The sequence below is a fragment of the Caretta caretta genome, chromosome 20 (genome assembly GCF_965140235.1).
Source record: "Caretta caretta isolate rCarCar2 chromosome 20, rCarCar1.hap1, whole genome shotgun sequence".
Lineage (NCBI taxonomy): Eukaryota > Metazoa > Chordata > Testudines > Cheloniidae > Caretta > Caretta caretta.
Window position 1 is genome coordinate 5,954,329 of NC_134225.1, and position 20,117 is coordinate 5,974,445.

Sequence of the window (20,117 nt, forward strand, 5' to 3'; positions counted from 1 at the left end):
TTTCACAGGCCACTAAATTTCACCTAGCAACCCTACACTGAACCCCAAAACTTGTCTTGGACAAAAACATTTCAGTCTGTAGGAGACAAAACTGTTGTGTGCCGTCAGCAGAGGACAGGAGAGACTGAGGTTCCACCAATGCCTGAGGCCCTTGCAATGGCCGAGAATTGATTGGGTCAGATATACTCAGATTATCCTAGCAGGTGATCAGTGCCCCATCCTGCCACTCAAAGGTCCCTGCCAATCCGACCAGGGGGAAATTCCTTCCCACCCACAACTCTGGAGATCAGTTGGACCCTGAGCATGTGAGCAGGACAGCTAAGGAAACAGATTCTCTGAACCATTTTAGAGCACTGGTCCACCCTACCAGGTGTCCCATCTCCTGCTATGGTCAATCCCTGATGCTTCAGATGAAGGTTGGAGGGACCCACCCCACCCCACCCCACCCCACTCACAGCGTACACCTCGCCAATTGTGCATGGGGGTGGGGGTGGGGCTTGGGGGGCGGGGGAATTCCTTTATGACCTCTACAGGCAACTGTACAGGGGGGAGGGATAGCTCAGTGGTTTGAGCATTGGCCTGCTAAACCCAGGGTTGTGAGTTCAATCCTTGAGGGGGCCATTTAGGGATCTGGGGAAAAAGTTGGGGATTGGTCCTGCTTTGAGCAGGGGGTCGGACTAGATGACCTCCTGAGTCAAAGCAGGGGGTCGGACTAGATGACCTCCTGAGGTCCCTTCCAACCCTGATATTCTATGAACTGGATGAACTCCGTTCCATGAGTCTTCTCTGCAAGTATTTAAACGACAATAAAAGAAGATTAAAGGCTTTCTTCAAAACAAGGGGCCTAAAGTTAAGCTTCTAAATTCATACTGAGGTCTCCAACAGTGGCCTGATTTTCAAGAGATACCAAGCCCCAAAAGTTCCCAGCATAGCTAACAGGTACATCTGGGTGCTCAGGATTTTTGAAAATGAGGCCCTGACTAAGCAAAACTCTTCAGCATGTGCTTAACTTTAGCTCTATTTCTTGGCTTAGAGTTACATTATTATTCTGTATGCTATCAAAACTCATCAATTGACAGTAAAGAGGGAAAGGAAGATTATTTTACGTGGGGACCTACTTGAAAGGAGCAAATTTGCTTCATTATGATTTCCCCCCAAGCACACTGGGGAGTTCAGCAAACAAACCTGGTCATGAGGAGGAAGGAAGAGGATTTCCAGGATTCCCAGGTCTACTTCTCACAGTGTTTGGGCTCCTGCAGAATCTTGACTGGATAGTGAATTAAAGAGGCCAGCACCAATTTCTGCTATCAGTGGTAACCAGCTGAATCCTTTTATTTAATTTCAGGTGTTTATAATGAGGTTGTTTCCCTCCTGGCACATATGGATGACCAAGATAAGGGCAAAATTGCCCTCAGGATTGCCTTTATAGCCGAGACCAAGTTGGCTATCGTTCTGACAGTTCTGCTCGAGAAACTGCAAAAGGATGAGGTAGGGCAGTTTCATGAAATTACATCCGCTTTCCAGGTGTCCACACCAAATTCTGCCTGACTTCATGGGGGTACAAGGGACTGCACGGGGGTAATTCAGTGTAGAACTTGGCCTGGCGCACCATCAGGAGAATCAGTATTCGCCCTTCTTTCCTCAGGCGTAAACTCATCATGCAAAATGCTGTTCTTACAGATCAGGATGATACAATGCTCTATAAAGAGAGCATTGTCCTTTTACACACAGTGGAGTACATGGGCTGTAGACAGTAAAAGTACACCATCGGACTAGCAGTAATCTCTTCTAATAATACTTTGCCCTTCTTTAGCATCTTCGTCCAAAAATCTCAAAGCACTTCCCTAATATTAATGAATTAAGACTCACAGCACCCTTGTGAGAATGGGAAGCATGATCCCCATTTACGGATGACTTGTGTCACAGGGAATTAAGTAACTTGCTCAACACCACTTAGCAAGTTAGTCAAAGAATGTGAATAAAACCCAAGTGAACTGACTCCCTGCTCTAAATCCAAGCCAACACTCCTTTGTTATGATGACATATTATTGAGATTATAGCATTGAAGGGACCCTTATCTATATATATTTTCTACTGGGGGAATTCTGCAAGAAAAAAATAAAAATGATGCGTACAATATTTTAGAAGTTCTGCAAAATTCTGCATATTTTGTTTGTCAAAATAATACAATATAATTACACCCGTTAAAATGATTTTTGGTTATTTATTTCAAAATACCTGTCAGCAAGTATGTCTGTATGAATACAGTCAACAAAAAGGATTCAGGAAATGTTTTTTGACAAACCAGTTCCTTACTCTGCATGTTAATACAGAACTCAGAGTAATAATTCATTTAAACTCAATACAGAACCATATTTCTAGCACCCCTTAGGCGCAGTGCAAAGGCTTGGTAGAGTCAGGGGTAATGGAGGGAAGTAAATTGCTGGGAAGGAGCCTGGGTGTGAACTTGGAGCATTGGTGGGTATGGGTGGGAAAAGTATGGAACAGTTTTTTTGGGAGGGGCAGGGAGGAATTGTTAGGCAGCTCCCCCCATGCAGACCCTGTCTGACCCCTAACCTCTCCCATTCAATAAGGCACATCTGCCCCTGTCTCCATGTGTTCCTGCACACCCATGGGTCCTTGCACCCCCGTCCACATGTGTCCCTCCACCCCCACTCAGAAACCCACTCCCCCCATCCCCATGTGTGTTAGGGGGCTTATTCCTTCACCCACTCACTTCCCTGGTCCTTCTCGCATGAACAGAGAGCAACAATACCCGAAGTCCAAAGGTGCAAACAATTCCATGTTTATTGGGTGAACTTCCAGCAAGCATGATTTCAGTTTCCTTCCTTAGTGTCCCCCTTCCCAGCTCTGACACCACAGAGCCTTACAGCTGTGTCCCTGTTCCCATTCCTGCCCTTAGCCAAACATGATTCCAATTTCCCCAGCCCCATTCCCTGTTCCCATTTCCCCCACCCGCACACCCACCCCCTCACTTCCTGATTGACTGCAGACTATATAGTAAAACTTGACTTCTGCTTAGCTGTACCTTAACCAATCCTTTTCCTGAAATTTAACTAACCAATCCTAACATATTGTAACATGATTATGTAACCAATTATATCCCACCACCTTAATTAGTTTACAGCCAGCAAAATTAATTATACAGCAGAGAGAAACAATCACAGAACCAGACAGAGATTATACAGACAAACAATGGGGAAATGGGGACTACAGTGATAGAACAAACCCAGAAATGAGGATTTCACATCCCTGCTAGTGATAAGTGAGTTCTTGCCAGACAGGATGCTATCAAACTAAGTTTCCTTTTACATCTTCTAGGCCCTTCCCTTTCTCTGGAGGCAATAGGCATTATCAGGACAGGATTGTGTTCCGAACAGCCAAATAGCACCTTATTTCAATGTGACTAGTTGGGAATGTGAAGAGGTGACTGGTCGCTTCCCAGCTTATGGCTGCCTCTGCTGCTTAGCCAGAGGCCTTAGCTTAAGAACAGGGCCTCAGACTGTCACAGTAAGAGAAGGACCTTACACTGGCAGACAGTGATTTTCATTCTTTCTTTTATACCTCTAGAACTAGCCAAGTGATAAGAATACACCTAAATTCTTAGCTGATAGGCCTTTACAGACAGGCCTGAACATCTATATCCTAACAATGTGTCCCTGTACCCCCTCCCCCTGTCCCCATGTGTATCTGTGACCCCAGCCAACCAGCCCCTGTCCTTATGTAGCTCTGCACCTCCTCCCCCATCACTATGGGGCCCTGAACCTCCCTCCTCCTCTAACTCTGTGCCTCCACTCCCATTCAGCCCCTGCCCCAGTCTGTCCTCCCCCACTAGCCCTTATGAGCCCCTGACTGACCTCACCCCAGCATCCCACACTGTCTGTCTCCCCATAGCCCCTGTCTCCTGACCTGGCCTGCTGTGAAGAAGACAGGCGCTCTCTCTTCCTTCGCTGATAGGGAGTTGCTGCTTTGTTCTATTGCCACAGCACCCTTTGGTGGGCAAGAGATGGAACGGCAGCAGCATTTCAGCAGAAGCTTTTTACTGTGCAAAAAAATAAAACTATGCGGGGCTCATTAATTATGCACGTGTGCAGTAGTGCAGAATTGCCCCAGGAGGAATATTCAGACCCCTTTTTTTCCATTGATTAATACTTGCATCCAACAAAGTCCATTTCCCTATTAAGGGCCAACACAGAAGGCATTTTAGTTTCCATTAAAGTACTAGGAGGCCAACTGAACCGCTTGTCTTGGCCTCCGACTCCTTTAATTATTTGAATTACTTGATTAATTATAAAAAGAAAAGGAGTACTTGTGGCACCTTAGAGACTAACCAATTTATTTGAGCGTAAGCTTTCATGAGCTACAGCTCACTTCGTCGGATTCATTCAGTGGAAAATACAGTGAGGAGATTTAGATACACACAGAACATGAAAAAATGGGTGTTATCATACTCACTGTAAGGAGAGTGATTAATTATGTTAATTCATGTGATTAATTACTTGAATTACTTGAATTATGTAGTGCTTATGTATTGATAAGTTGTCAGTGACAATTTTCAATTAAAAAAATCCTCCTTACATTTAAAAATGAATGGAAGGGGCTTCTCCCCAGTGGAGCTGTCTGTTATGATTGCAGTTTGCAGAAGCATGCCTTTTAAAGCAGAACCACTGGAACGTATAGCCAATCAAGAGATCTGATGCAGACCCCGTCTGACCCCTAAGCTCTCCCATTCAGAGATCTGATTGGCTTTGAACCTTCCAAAGTGGGTTATGACCTTGGCATGCAGGTCACACAGATGTCTAGACTCACAGGAGACCGAGACGGAAAAGACCTATTGGATCATCCAGTCCATTTCCCTGCTAATGCAGGAGCATTCCCAGCAGCCATTTTCCACTGTTTTGGCCAAACTAATTTGAAAAGCCCCTAAGGACCGAACTTCCGCCTCTTTCCTAGGAAGACTATGTCATAACCTAATAGCCCTGTCTTACAGTTGGGGCATTTTTCCTGTTATCAAAGTCTAAATTGAATGTCCTTTTTTAGCTTAATCCCATTACTCCTACTTTTGCAGTCACAGCTCAGCTGAACAGAGAGGAACTGTTATCTTCCTGCTTTGTGCCATAATCCCTGTGTGTAAAAGACCCGACCCACATGGCTCTTTGTGGTAGCCATCACACCTTGCATATACCTCTTGACTTTGTTTTCCACTGTCACCCCCAGGGCACTTGTTGCTTCCCACTTTTCTCCCTCCCATTCTGTCAGTTACTTCTACCTCCTTTCCAGGGGTGCTAGTTTGCAGTTTTCTGAAATGAATCTTGGTCTCTCCTCAGGCTTTTAATTTCTCAGTGTCCCGCTTTATTTTTTCTCGGTCCCAACTGATCCTACAACTCCTCCATAGTTGTCTCATCTGTGAAGTTCTACACTGATGGGCCACATAAAAGACACCTTCGCGCGTGCTACTGTCCGTGTAGATCTAAGGGCTGAGCTCATTGCCCCCGGGAGCGGTTGAGGACTCACTGCAGGAGTTGGGTATTTTATATTCCACATTTACAAATTCTGCCTGGAGTGGCTAGAGCAAGGGCAAGGTGCTCATTTTTATTGTTTGTTCTGAATAAATGAAACTAGAGAAGGGGGCAGTGAAGGGCGCTTCCTCTGGCTCTTTTCTCTCCAGGAAGATTAAACAATGTCAGTTGCTCGGCTGCTTCTGAAGCGCTGCTGAATGCGGTGCTTGTGGAGGGCAGGGCATGTTTTCCGCCAATTAAGCCACCAATTAGGGCAGGGGCTGATTAGCTACAGTACTGTCTGGTCGGCAAGAAAAACTTTTCCCAATTCTTCTCCTTTATGTTTTGTCCCCAGCAAAACAGAATAGACATTTACTATGTCCTGGAGAAACTCTTACAGCAGGACACCCAGGGCCTAGAGAGACGGCTTCTGAAGAAAATAATAACCCTAGCCTCAAACCACATGACAGAGACTCAGGTAAGTTAGTTCTCCCGAGATACCAATCAAAGGATCCAAAGCTTTAACTCATTCAAACTCTCTTTTGGGGGGATAAACTATATACTGAAATGAAAATGTATTCTTCTGTTAGAGGTCCACACCTTCCTCCAGACCAAAGCCCAGGTCCTAGACAGCACTTGTGCACATGCATAAGATGGGACGACTCACATGCTGAAAGTTACACATGTGCTGACGAAGCAGCTTGCAAGCAACTCAAAGGCTGAAAACTGTTTAGCCAAGTGACTCAAGTGACTCAAGGAATATTTATGACGAATGACTCTACCCTCAGAAAGTTGGGTTGGTTCATTCACAACTCGTGCACAGAAATAAGGACTTGACTCATGTAAACAACTCTGGCTAGTGCAACCGGCTTCAGTCACCTCAGTCTCTCTCTTTTGGTTTTTGGTTTTAGGAAGCAAGAAATGAAGTAAAAGTGGCAGCTAGCAACACCTTAGTGACTCTGGCACGCTGCTATTTCAGTGATGTCATGTTAGAGCTGGTGTATCATCTGGAGCTGCCTGAAGAGTTTATTTTCATGACATTGGGCAACCTGTCATCCGCCTATGGTATGGTCACTTCCCTCTTTTCTTTCAAAGTGATTGTTTTTCATTTAAGGACAGGGGATTATCTCTCGACCTAAAAATGTTACCGCTAAACAGAGCTCTGTTTGAGTGTGTGTGTGTAGAAACACAAGATTAACTGCTGTTGCTAGTTCTGGCCTCCAGATCATGAGCGATCCAGCTGGAGGTGCAAGCTCTAACCTATGCCCCTGAGTGAAGTACCTTATGGATGGGAATGAGTGGAAGATCAGGTCTAGTGGAGCTCTTCTCCACCCCACTTGCCATCCCGCCCCAGTGCTCTCTCCCCTTGCTCTGGGAGTGAGTTGGGCATTGGGCACAGCTGTACACCTGTGGAGGATTCCCCTCTTCAGGGTGAATCCCCCACTGGCTTTCAATGGCTGCTTTAAAGCCATTCTGCTCTGCTTACGCAGCGCCAATGGCCTCGGAACCCATAGCATCCTGCCCCACAGTGTTTCTACGTGTGTTGTAAGAAGGCAGAGAGCAGCTGATTGTCTGTCTTCCTTCTCTTCTGGCCTTTCTCTGCAGCACTTAAGTGTATCCCTTTTGTGGGAATGATCCTGAAGGACATGATCTCCATGTTGGCGTTAGTCAAGGACAGCAGGATGAGACAAGCCTTTTGCGGTGGTAAGTGCCAGCACTTCCTGTAGGTGCCCCAAATGGATATTTAGGGGGTCTTGGTACAGATTTAAGTGACTGACCAAGTTTGCAAACAGGCCCTGAACTGTGCTCCCTTCCCTGGATTGCACCAGGTGCTGCATTCCTTGGCTCCCGTAGCACTCAGTGAAGTTGAGAGTGCTCCTTCCTTTGCAGGAGGTGCTGAGCATTTGTAAGTTCAGGCCCTTTATGACTCACGCATATCGTTTAAAATAAACAGACACAAAGGCTGAAGCTGCCCCTCTGCCAGGAGGCTCCTGGGGGAGGAGGTGAAGGGAGCAGATTTCATTACTGTACATTTAAAAATCCCCTGTTTCCCACTCCTCCACCCATTCTCTCTCCTCAGTTTCTTCTTCATCATCATCATCATCATCTCCTTTCACCCTCTTTCTCTGTCTACTCCACTTCTCTCTTCCTTTGCTTTTCAGGTGATGCTCAGTAAGGGGTTAATCCTGCGCCCTTGAGGGAAATGGGAATTTTGCCATCCACTTCATAGAGAACAGGATTGGGCCCTAATTCGTCTTAGCAAGGACACTAGATGCACCTACTTTTAGGGCAAAGTGCTCCCCACTACCTTCAAATCCCACTAAAGCCAATGGCAGTGAGGAGCACTGAACATCTTTCAGACAAACTGTAACTCAGGATGAAATCATACAGTGTTCGGGTTCAATAAACAATAACTGCAGGGGACGAGAGTCTTCAAATGATGGTAATTGAAAAAAGATGGAGAGATGTACAAAGAAAAAAGCCTTTTAAGAAACAAGAAATGGAATGGGGAAAAGAGAAATAGCTCCCAATTGAGATGGGATTTCAGCATCTAGTCCTGATAGTAGCTGCCATGGTACTGGAGTAAACGATAGGCCTGGGTGTCTTCTCTGAGAAAGCAACTTCTCCTCATTATTACTATGTCCTTTTCACATGGCCTGTCTTCTCTCCTTCTGTGCAGTTCTGGAAAAATGCTCAAGGGCAGTGAATGTATATTTTATGAACTGGGAAAAGTGCCCATTCCCCAGAATGGGTGAATCACAATTCTGGAAGAACATTCTTCCCTTATATTGCCATGTGACCAGCAACTGGCTGACCTGTGAGGAGCTGGAGGTGAGAATTGCTGGCTTTCTAAACCTTTAGCGGAAATTGTGATGTTACATTCTGTGTGTCTGGCACTCTTTGTGATGATGGCATTTAATGGTAGGTCCTTTTGGATGGAACAGATTGTCATGTAAAACATCGAAAACCCATACGTTTATAATGTCACCACATCATGGAAATTCGGTCTGTACCCAGTGTACATGGAGTCTAGTTTTGTGCACCTAATGTGCAGATGAACCCGGGATAGTGGGCTAAATTAATTCCTGGTCTAAGTCCATTCAGCCCCAGTGGAGTTACAGCAGGGATGAGTTGGCCTAGAATGCATACTAATCTGGGGAAATATTTTACCTGGTCTAGTTGTGAGGTGCATTAGAATATAATCCGGACACCAACCCTACGAGTCCTGGTTCTTTACCAGGAAATATTGGGATAGGACCGTTCCGACAGTGGAACAAGGGAAACTGCACTCATTAGAAGTAGGAAAGGTGTGCCTATTGGAAGATATTGAATGAATTCATAGGAACATAAATTCTGTGTCTCATCTATGCAGCTCAAGAAGGCCGTCATCAAAGCCCTTGGTCCCATGATGGGCATCCTGCTACACAAAAAGGAGCCGCAAAATCCAATATTTAAAGAGATCTCATGGCTCCTTGAGCAATATAAGGAGGAAATTGATGTTTTTCACGTCACCAAGGTGAGGTACCACTCATGAAGGTAACTGTCTCTGTGTGTGCCTGTATGACCTGCAGGAGGAATTTGCTGCCAGTGGGGTTTCCTGGTCTAGATAGTGACTTGTTAGATAATAAATATGCACACAAGTTCTGGGTTTATACACATGGTGACCCAGGCAACAAGATTTGTAGGTAACTGCCTCTTCTGAAAAGCATCCTCTGTTTCCTGGGGAGGAGGAGAAGGAGATAAAAAACAAAACACCTGCACAACAAGATACTCCCTCCTTGTGATTTCCCAAAACATCCTGTCAACTCTGTGTCTCTCTTTTAGATCATAAGCTCCTCAGAGCAGGGGCTACCATATGTTGTCTCTGGTCGATACCAAGCCAACTGTCAACGGTTGAAAATTAATAATAAGGAGGCTTGAGGGTCATTGCTTTGCATTGCATAACTCAATAGATATAAAATCATTGCCTGTCTGTTTCATCTACCATTCTATGCAGTGCTGTTGTAGCCATGTTGGTCCAAGATATTGGAGCGACAAGGTGGGTGTGATAATCTAATTGAAGATATTGTCTCACTCACCTTGTCTCTCTATTTCATCCCCCCTCAGTACCACATGAGCAAGAAGTAAGGGGCCATATTCTGTCTTCAGTGGGGCTACACAGTTGTAAATGAAGTCATGAGACAGCTCTAACTTCTTGGTAGTGATATTTACTCACCGTCTATGTTGGTTGAAGCTTTCTAGTACGAAGTATGTGGTCACTTTGGGGGTTGAAATACCCATGATTTGGAGGGAACCAATGCATCATGGACTTCTTTGATAGCATCAGGGCACTACACAACTGTGTAAACATAGTAAAATATGTAGATGGCATCTGAGACATTCTGGAAGCTTCAAGCAGCAAAGGAGAAAAGTGTGTTAGATGCAGGAAGGAATTCGATTTTCATCTTTTTTTTAATCAATAACCTGGCAGAGGACATAAAATCATCACTGATAAAGTTGGCAGATGAGATAAAAATGGGGGAGTGGTAAATAATGGAGAGGAGAGCTCATGGATTCAGAGTGATCTAGATCACTTAGCAAACTGGGCGCAAAGAAACAATATGCCTTTAAATACGGCTGAATGTAAATGTATGTGTCTAGGCACAAGGGATTTAGGCCACACATACCTGATGGGGGATGCTGTCCTGGGAAGCAGTGACTCTGAAAAAGATTTTGGGGGTCATGGGGCATAATCAGCTGAACATGAACTCATGCTGTGGCCAAAAAAGCTAAAGCTGGGGTGCATCAAAAGGGGAATCTCAAGGAGGAGCACAGTGGTTATTTTACCTCTAAATCTGGCACTTGTCTGACGACTGTTGGAATCCTGTGTCCAGTTCTAGTGCCCACAATTCAAAAAGGGTGTTGATAAATTGACAGAAGAGCCACAGTGACGAAAGGATTAGAAAATGTGCCTTACAGAGGGAGAATCAAGGAAGTCAATCTCTTTAGTTTAATACACAGAAAGTAAAAGGCTGTGTGATGGGGTTTACCTACCCCGCATTGGTTCAGCAGGGGTTAATCCTGCTTTGTGGGCCGAGGAGGCCATGCCCCCTCATCTCTGCTCGGCATGCTTCAGCTGGACCCAGGATACAAAAGAGAGCCGCTCAGCTCAGGCTGGGATGGCTGCCGAAGGGAGCAGAGGCGCATTGCAGGCTCCTGCAGAGAGACTGCCAGTGCTCCAGGATTCAGAGGCCAGCTGGACTGTGGCTGCAGCTGACCCCCAGCCACCCAATGCCAGAGATGGAGGAGAGACCCCAGAATCCCTGAGAGTCCCAGCTGCGGAAGAACGGGTGGGAAGCAGCCTAGGTGGACGAAGCATTGATCCAGTTGAGGTAGCGGGCTTGACTCAGCATGCTTTGGAAGGATCCCCGCTGAGTTGGTGGCAGATACCCCTGCGCCCTGGGCTGGGACCCTGTGGAATAGGTAGGACCCAGTGGAGAAGGGCTCACCACTAGGTAACACTTCCCTGCCACAAAAGGTGGTTCTATCGACTCTGGCCACTAGGCCGCATTGCCCTGCAGCCAAGGGTGGGTCTACTGACTTTGGCCACTAGGCCGCACTGCCATCCCTAGAAGGGCAGCCCAAGTGACTCAGGCTGTTGGGCCGCGGTCCCTCACCCAAGGGCTGCTGCACTGATCCCGACCATTAGGCGATGCTGCCCTAGGAGCCTGGACTGCTGTGGTGGCTAGGGAGACTAGGCCAGTTGGGCCACTCCAGATCTACTTCAATTCCTCCTCAACCTGATACCACCCTGATGGGGTGGACCTATCCTGTGACAGGGTGACTTAATTACAGTCTATAATATCTTACATGAGGGACTCCTATTATCTAATGGGCTCTTCTGTCTAGCAGAGAAAGGTGTCACTTGATCCAATGGCTAGAAACTGAAGCTAGACACTTTCAGACTGGAAATACGGCGTACATTTTTAATGGTGAGATAATTAACCATTAGAGCCATTTATCAAGGGCCGAGGCGGATTCTGACGATTTTTCAATCAGGATTGGTATGTTTTTCTAAAAGCTCTGCTCTGGGAATGATTCTGGGCAAGGTCTATGGCCTGTGTCATACCGACCGGAGGTCAGACTAGATGATGGCAAGAATCCGGTCCGGCCTTGGAATCTAGGAATCCCCTGAATCTGCTTCAGTCACTACATATGGCTCCTTTGTGTGCCCACCATCTGACTTTCGCCCTCTGTTGCAGAGTCTGAGCCAGCTCTTGGAGGTCTCTGGTGAATATAAGATCCCTCTACCTAAAGCGAAGTTTCAAGCCATCTGCAGAGCTCTGCACAACCAGGTGAGGGGTGGTTTTGCTTGGATCCCTTGAGCTTAGGCACAGCAGATCTGAAGCATATTAACACTGAAAAATCGATGGAATGATCGTGGAGAGCCTGGGGACCTCCTCATGCCTTACTGATTTCTGCAGGCTCAAGAGTAAGCAGGGAGCGCTCTCATTTTCTTAGCTACTATCCAGCTCAGTTTGTAAAGCAATTTCACCATAAGCCGATTACCAGGGGGAGTCAGAGTTGTAAAGTAAAAACTGTGGCTGTGTCTTGATTAGGTCAGCTCTGCTGCTCAAAACACTTTAGCTTCTCTTATCTAATGTATTGGTCATTGTCTTTGAGTCTTGCTGTGCATGCAGGACCATCTCCCTAGGGTTCAGACCTCTAGTTGGACAAGCAGGAAGCGGAAGCTTAGAAATTAATTGAACATTTTTCTTTTCCATTGCTTCTGATTAGCTTTTCTTTGACCATTTCCCTTCTTCCCACAGATCTGTTCTCCAGCTAAGCAGCTCAGCATTGAAAACCACAAAGAGCTGTTCCATTGTGTACTTCTGCTAGGTAAGGGGAAGACACTCTGAGTGACACTGTGGTTTCTTTGTAACTTCCTTACCTTTGTGAGGTACGGTAAGAAGAAGAGTTCTGCAGGCAGTGAGGACGTGATTTCTTCCCTTGCAGCCCGTTCTTCTCCTGATGACATGCTAGCATTTCTACACAAGCAGCAGGAGATTGAGCATGAGGCCGTTCGTGTGATGTCTTTAGAGCTCCTGAGGGCTATTGTTGGGGCTGACTGTAAGTAACACAGGAGCAACTGTGCCAGCTGCCCTCTTGGCCGACATGCTGAGGGTTGAGCTGAGGACATCCAGAGCTAAAAGCTTGAGCTACTAGAGATTGAGCTAAAGAACCAAGGCTGTGTAGGCACGGCAGGGCTGCAACAGACTCATCACCTCTGCAACTGTGGCACAGAGGCTCTAGAACACACAGTCACCAGTGGTTTGGAGAACCGCTAAGGGACCAAATGCTGCCCTAAGTTACCCCCATATGGCCCCATATGGAAATCAACAGGTTCAACTAAGTGCTGAATGTAGCCCAAGATATTTGTCAAGGTCTTTTTCAACTTCAAATACAGAAGTTAACTTGGGGCTAATGCACGTTAACAATAATCAGATAAAAATAGAATAATACTCCTGACTCGAGAATCCTAAGTATTATACACTCTAGACTAGATTCTGAGTCCTGTTATGCCGGTGTAAACACAGATTAACTTCAGGTTTCAGAGTAACAGCCGTGTTAGTCTGTATTCGCAAAAAGAAAAGGAGCACGAAAGCTCATGCTCAAATAAATTGGTTAGTCTCTAAGGTGCCACAAGTACTCCTTTTCTTTTTGCAGATTAACTTCAGTCACCTCAGTCTATCAAACTCCTTTATAATATTTCCATCATGGTAGTAGGATGGCACTATTTAGAGAAATGGAATTACTTTAGATTTACACTGGTGCAACTGAGACCAGAATCTGGTCCTATGTTTTCCCCACTGATTCTGTAGAGGAGAGAAGCTTGGTACTATTCTTAACTAGGGCCCTTTGAAATCCAGGATTAATTCCAGTGTGGAAAGTGAGTGTGTGTGGAACAAAGAAGTACTGTACACCTCTCCTTATCTTTCAGTGCCTGAGACAAGAGTTAAAAAGCTTCTGATTGTGAAATCCACTCTCAGTGATCAGAATGCTACGGTAAGATTGTGTGTGCAACAGTGAACTATTTCAATTTTTTCAGTGTTATGGGATGAATGGATATCTGGGTGGAGCTTTCATTCAGATCCAGATGGGAGACTGCAGAATAGAGAAGGCATGTCATTCTCCTGCCGGTGTTAAATGTATCCATGTTTCTAATCCAAGGAGACAAAATCAAAAGCATAATGGCCCAACTTGACTATCATACACATTGTAAGGAGAGTGATCACTTTAGATAAGCTATTACCAGCAGGAGAGTGGGATGGGAGGAGGTATTGTTTCATGGTCTCTGTGTATATAATGTCTTCTGCAGTTTCCACAGTATGCATCTGATGAAGTGAGCTGTAGCTCACGAAAGCTTACGCTCAAATAAATTGGTTAGTCTCTAAGGTGCCACAAGTACTCCTTTTCTTTTTGTCTTGATACAGTGGAAGTGCCTCTCGTTAAGTTATTATGGGTCATACACAGGTTGCCTGGTCTGCCAGTGTCACAAATGCATTCTTGGTTCTTATGCTCCCAGGGTGGTAAAGGAAAATTTCTATTTAACCAGCTAAGAACATAAAACATAAGACTGGCTAACCTGCCTCCCGCAAAAGAATGGTTCATCTGGTCCAGTATCCTGGCTTCTGACTGCATTGTGTGAAGAAATGCTTCCTTTGGTTTGTTTTAAACCTGCTGCCTATTAATTTCATTGGGGGACCCCTTGGTCTTGTGTTAGGTGAAGGGCTAAATAACACTTCCTTATTGACTTTCTCTACACCAGTCATGATTTTATAGACCTCTAGCATATTCCCTCTTCGTCGTCTCTTTTCCAAGCTGAAACGTCGCTCTTTTTTTAATCTCCCTTGGTTGAGAAGTTATCCCATAGGCCTAATTTGTGTTGCTCTTCTCCGTATTTCTTCCCATTCTAACACATCTTTTTTGAGATGAGATGACCAAAACTGCATGCAGTATTCAAGGTGTGGGGGTCCTGTAGATTCATATTGTGGCATAATGATAGTTGCTGTCTTCTTATCGATCCTTTTCCTAAGGGTTCCTAACATGTTGTTAACTTTTTTGACTGCATGTTGAGCGGATGCTTTCAGAGAACTGTACACAATGACTCTGAGGTCTCTTTCTTGAGTGATAACAGCTAATTTAGACCCCATCCATTTGTATGTACAATTGGGATTATCTTTTCCAAAGTGCATTACCCAGTACAGTACAGGAATCAGGGGCACAATGGTACCAGATGTGTCTGTTACTTTGGGGTAGGCTCATTGATTAGGGTTACTCTTCTTGGGGGAGGGGGGGAGGGTCTGTCATTCTATTAATGTGCTGCTTATGTCACTTGTGTGGAGCTCTCCTCCTTCCTTCTGCAAGTCCCCTCCCAGTGTAGCTACCCTGCAGGACCTCGGTTCCCCAGGGCTGGGTCCCTCCAGCCTAGAACGAGATGAACATGCACGCACGCACGCACTAGCAGAGCGAGTCTGAGCGGACCAGGTCCATCAGCCCTCTCCAGCTGATCCTCTCATATGGCCCTGTACTCAATGGGCTGGGTTAAGCAGCACTTTCAGCTGCTCCCCTCTGACGTGCCCCAAGTTTAACACATCCCTGTCCCACTTTCACGTTACAATTGTACTGGTAGTAACCCACTTCATGAGCAAACCCCACAGTATTTTTGGGCACTACCGGGATCTTTAGCTTAGGTAAAAGAAGGGTTGCTGCAGAGTAAATGGGGGAAGCGGAAAATACAGAGTATAATTTGGAGGGAGAGGGAGAGAGAGAGAGAGAGAAGCAGCCAGCTGAACCATAAAAGTTATTTGCTGAATAATAGTGATAACTACACAAGGAGGGCTAAACAAACATAATGGTTACATTTGAAAGGTTAATACCTGAGGAAGAAAAGAAAACGGAGGGGCGAGGGGGGGGGGGGGAATCTCACCCACTCCATGAGGCTTGAACTGGGTGGGGTTCCCAGGTGGTGGTGGTAGCTCAGGGTCCTGAGTGCTGGAGACAGGCAGAGCCCCCCGCACGATCAGTCAGGAGACGGAATCCCAGTGGAACTGAAGCAGAGTTTGGGTCTATACATCAGAACCCTTACTTGGGCATAGGTAGGGGGTTTTGTAGAGAAAATACAATGGTTCAAGGGAGAACACTAGATTTGTTTATGGGTAAACTGATGGGTTTTCAAGGGTTTTCTTTAGGCTAGACAATAGGAGCTGATCACTCTTGGCTATGGGTGGTGGTTTTTTCCAGGGAGCTCACAAGGCAATTAGGCTGCTTCAGTATTTTAGGATAATAAAGATTTATTACTAGAATTGGTCTGATAATTGCTGAGCTAGGTGTGTGCAGGCGTAGGTTCATTAGCATCTGGAGCAGGGATTCCCATGATGCAGTGCTTCCCTGCTTTTCTGGTCCCAGAGTTCAGTGCGGTTCTCTGTTCCTCATTCTTCATGTTTCAGAGTAACAGCCGTGTTAGTCTGTATTCGCAAAAAGAAAAGGAGTACTTGTGGCACCTTAGAGACTAACCAATTTATTTGAGCATGAGCTTTCGTGAGCTACAGCTCACTTCATCGGATGCATACCGTGGAAACTGCAGCAGACTTTATATACACACAGAGAAAATGAAACAATACCTCCTCCCACCCCATTGTCCTGCTGGTAATAGCTTATCTAAAGTGATCATCAAGTTGGGCCATTTCCAGCAGAAATCCAGGTTTTCTCACCCTCCACCCCCCCCCACACAAATTCACTCTCCTGCTGGTGATAGCCCATTCAAAGTGACAACTCTCTACACAATGTGCATGATAATCAAGTTGGGCCATTTCCTGCACAAATCCAGGTTCTCTCACCCCCTCACCCCCCTCCCAAAAACCACACACACAAACTCACTATCCTGCTGGTAATAACTCATCCAAAGTGACCACTCTCCCTACAATGTGCATGATAATCAAGGTGGGCCATTTCCAGCACAAATCCAGGTTTTCTCACCCCCCCAGCCCCATACACACACAAACTAATTCCTATCCCATCTTTCATGCAGATGAGGCTAGGGCAGTTGTCTCTGTTCTTCATTCTGTATGCAAATGGAGATGTCTTAATCTTGTCACCCTTCGCAGGAGGGGTCTAGGTGTGACTCCCAACACCCTTCATTGTTCTCTGCAAGCCTTTTCTCTGATGGGTTTTGGTTCAAACAGAGACTGGTGGGGGCGGGGGGTGTCTTTCATGAGTCAGACAGGCTAGATACTGCGCCCTGGTTCCCCAAAAACACAGAGCTGACTGGTCTCAACAATAAGGATGGCAAGTGAAGTCTAGTCCAACTGGAGACCATTCATTCTTCGTTCTTCCTTCTTTTTTCATTAGACTCAGGGAACTTTTGATCGGTTTGGATCTCTGATTGGACGAATAGCACCATACAGCTGTGATTCGCTGGCCACGTCCCGTCAGTGGGTGGTTGACTGTATCAGCTGCCTTCTCTGTATACAAGGTGAGGAGACCATTAGCAGGTATAAGGAATTCTTCACCTTCTTTCACTGTTGTAATGTCCATTTGTCTGCCTATCTAGTTCTTTCTGTCCTGTCTGTTGTCGCTTAGATAACAGAATGGTGGGCATCTTGTAAATAGCTCATTAGAAGAGAAGATTCTGATGTGTAAAGAGCCTAGCACACTTTTGGGAACTGTACAACTAATAAATGGTCTGCATACAGGTAGATAAGCACTAAATTCCTTAGGGCTTGTCTACACAGGGACACTAAGGAAAGTTAATCCAAATGAACTAAAGGTGTACATTCAAAGTGCATGAGGTAAATGGCATTAAACACATGTGTGGATGCTCGGATTCTGAATTAAAATGGGCCTTATTAATTGTAGTGAATTGCATGGACGAAACTAACCTGAAGGAAGGCCACTTTAATTCTAAATAAGTGTGTCCCCATAGGTGTTTAATGAAGTTTAACTCATGCATTTTGAAAATGAATGGGGTTTAGCTTTCTTGAATATCTCCATGGAGACAAGCCCTTGGTACTAAACATTTTCATTCTCTTTACCCTGCCACTGGCTGTATTGGAGGGGTTTCCTGGAATAATTCTGTAAACAAAAAGTTCTTCCAGCAGCCCTCTGTCATGAGCCTTCAGAGCTATTGGAGTAAGTAGAGGCCATTTTTCCCCTTTGTGAAAGAGTAGGATATTCTTTTCACCTAAGGGTTAGATGATAAGGGATAGAGCTTGGTTATCGTTTAAGGCCATTTCCAATGAGGGTGACCAGACAGCAAATGTGAAACCTCGGGACAGGGGGTGGGGGGGAATAGGAGTCTATATAAGAAAAAGACCCCAAAATGGGGACTGTCCCTATAAAATCGGGACCCCTGGTCACCCGAGTTCCAATTATTATTAATCAGTCCTAAAAACAGTGTTGGTGATTCAGAAACAGAATAAGGGACTCCAGCCTTTGAATGTACGACATAGTAATCCCAGCATTGTTTAGAAGTGACTGATGAGCCTGGGTTTCTTGCCGAAGTTTTTTGTCTATCCCCGTCTCTTTTACAAGGAGAGTTTGGTGGAGGGATTCACCTCTCAACTGGAACCTCTGATCTACCTGCATGAGTTGTACTTGAATAGGAGCTTAGATGTAAATAGTGAGAGCAGAGAGACTACTGAAACCGGACACACACAGAAAGACTAGGGACCGAATGGCTAGGCAGCAGTTCTGCGGAAAAGGACCTAGGGGTGACAGTGGACGAGAAGCTGGATATGACCCAGCAGTGTGCCCTTGTTGCCAAGAAGGCCAATGGCATTTTGGGATGTATAAGTAGGGGCATAGCGAGCAGATCGAGGGACGTGATTGTCCCCCTCTATTCAACATTGGTGAGGCCTCATCTGGAGTACTGTGTCCAGTTTTGGGCCCCACACTACAAGAAAGATGTGGATAAATTGGAGAGAGTCCAGCGAAGGGCAACAAAAATGATTAGGGGTCTGGAACACATGAGTTATGAGGAGAGGCTGAGGGAATTGGGATTGTTTAGTCTGCAGAAGAGAAGAATGAGGGGGGATTTGATAGCTGCTTTCAACTACCTGAGAGGTAGTTCCAGAGAGGATGGTTCTAGACTATTCTCAGTGGTGGAAGAGGACAGGACAAGGAGTAATGGTCTCAAGTTGCAGTAGGGGAGGTTTAGGTTGGATATTAGGAAAAACTTTTTCACTAGGAGGGTGGTGAAACACTGGAATGCGTTACCTAGGGAGGTGGTAGAATCTCCTTCCGTAGAAGTTTTTAAGGTCAGGCTTGACAAAGCCCTGGCTGGGATGATTTAGTTGGGGATTGGTCCTGCTTTGAGCAGGGGGTTGGACTAGATGACCTCCTGAGGTCCCTTCCAACCCTGAGATTCTATGATTCTATGATTCTACGATAGCACATGGATCCTCCCATATGAAGATCCATGCAGTAGGGGTTCAGTTTCCTTAATCGTTACAGTACTTTTTCTCCTTTTCTCCACTCCAGGCCAGTCCATAAACCTGGGCTCAGCAGAGGAGGAGCTGAGATGTCTCCGTGAAGCACTAACAGCTCCAGACCCCGAGGCTCTGTTTCAGGCATCTTCCAAAATGGCCAGGGTAACTGACTCAAAAAGCTTGTGCGGATGTGCGAGTCACCGGGCACCGTTCATTTGACATTTGCTCTTTCATGATGCCTTTCCGTACTCGGAGCGAGCTGTGGGAGCGGGGCGTTGGTTGCTAGTAACCAGCAAGATGCTTTTCATAGATGTGTGCTCTGAATGCCACGTAAAAACCAGATTCCACAGAATGTTGCATCCCATGAAAATGGGCACGTGGGTGCACACACATGTACCTATCCAGCAGGGCCGGCTCTTGCTTTTTCACTGATCCGGAGCGGTGAAGCACAAAAAATAATGAAATAAAAGACCCCCATGCCGCCCTAAGCTTGGCTGGAACACCGCCCCTTGCAATCTGCCGCCCCAAGCACGAGCTTCCTCGGCGGGTGCCTGGAGCCGGCCCTGCCATCCAGCCATCCAGGAGAAAAACTGTGTTAGTGGAACATCAAGCTGAGAAACCACCCAGGATTCATTCTGTCACCTTGTGGGTTTGCCTTCGCCGATATTTGTGTGCACGCCTCTCTTGACTGACTTCTCTGTGCTGTAAAAAGATGCAGTGTATGTAAGAGACTACAAACGGGAAACTTACCTCCTGCATATCCAGTACAATGTTGTGCTAACTGTGCAACAGAGTCTTTGCCTCTAACCTGATATCATTAGTGTAGAAGACAAAAATGTAGTCTATAGACTAGAGAGAGAATTGTAATCCCAAATGGCGAGCTAGACAGGAGGCTAATTCACCATTTGCTGATGCAGGTATATCTTTTTTTCCATTTTTAAAAGTGCTGGAGCCAAACATCATTGCGGTCGCTCCTGTTTTTGATTTGTTCCCAGGTTGTTAGTGAGTACTTTCCCTCGGAACAGGCCACAGACTTTATTGAGGCCACATTGGGTGGTCTGCTGTCTGCTAGCCCCACCTGTGCCACGGCAGCTGGACTGTGGATGAAGATCATCCTGAAGGAGTGTGG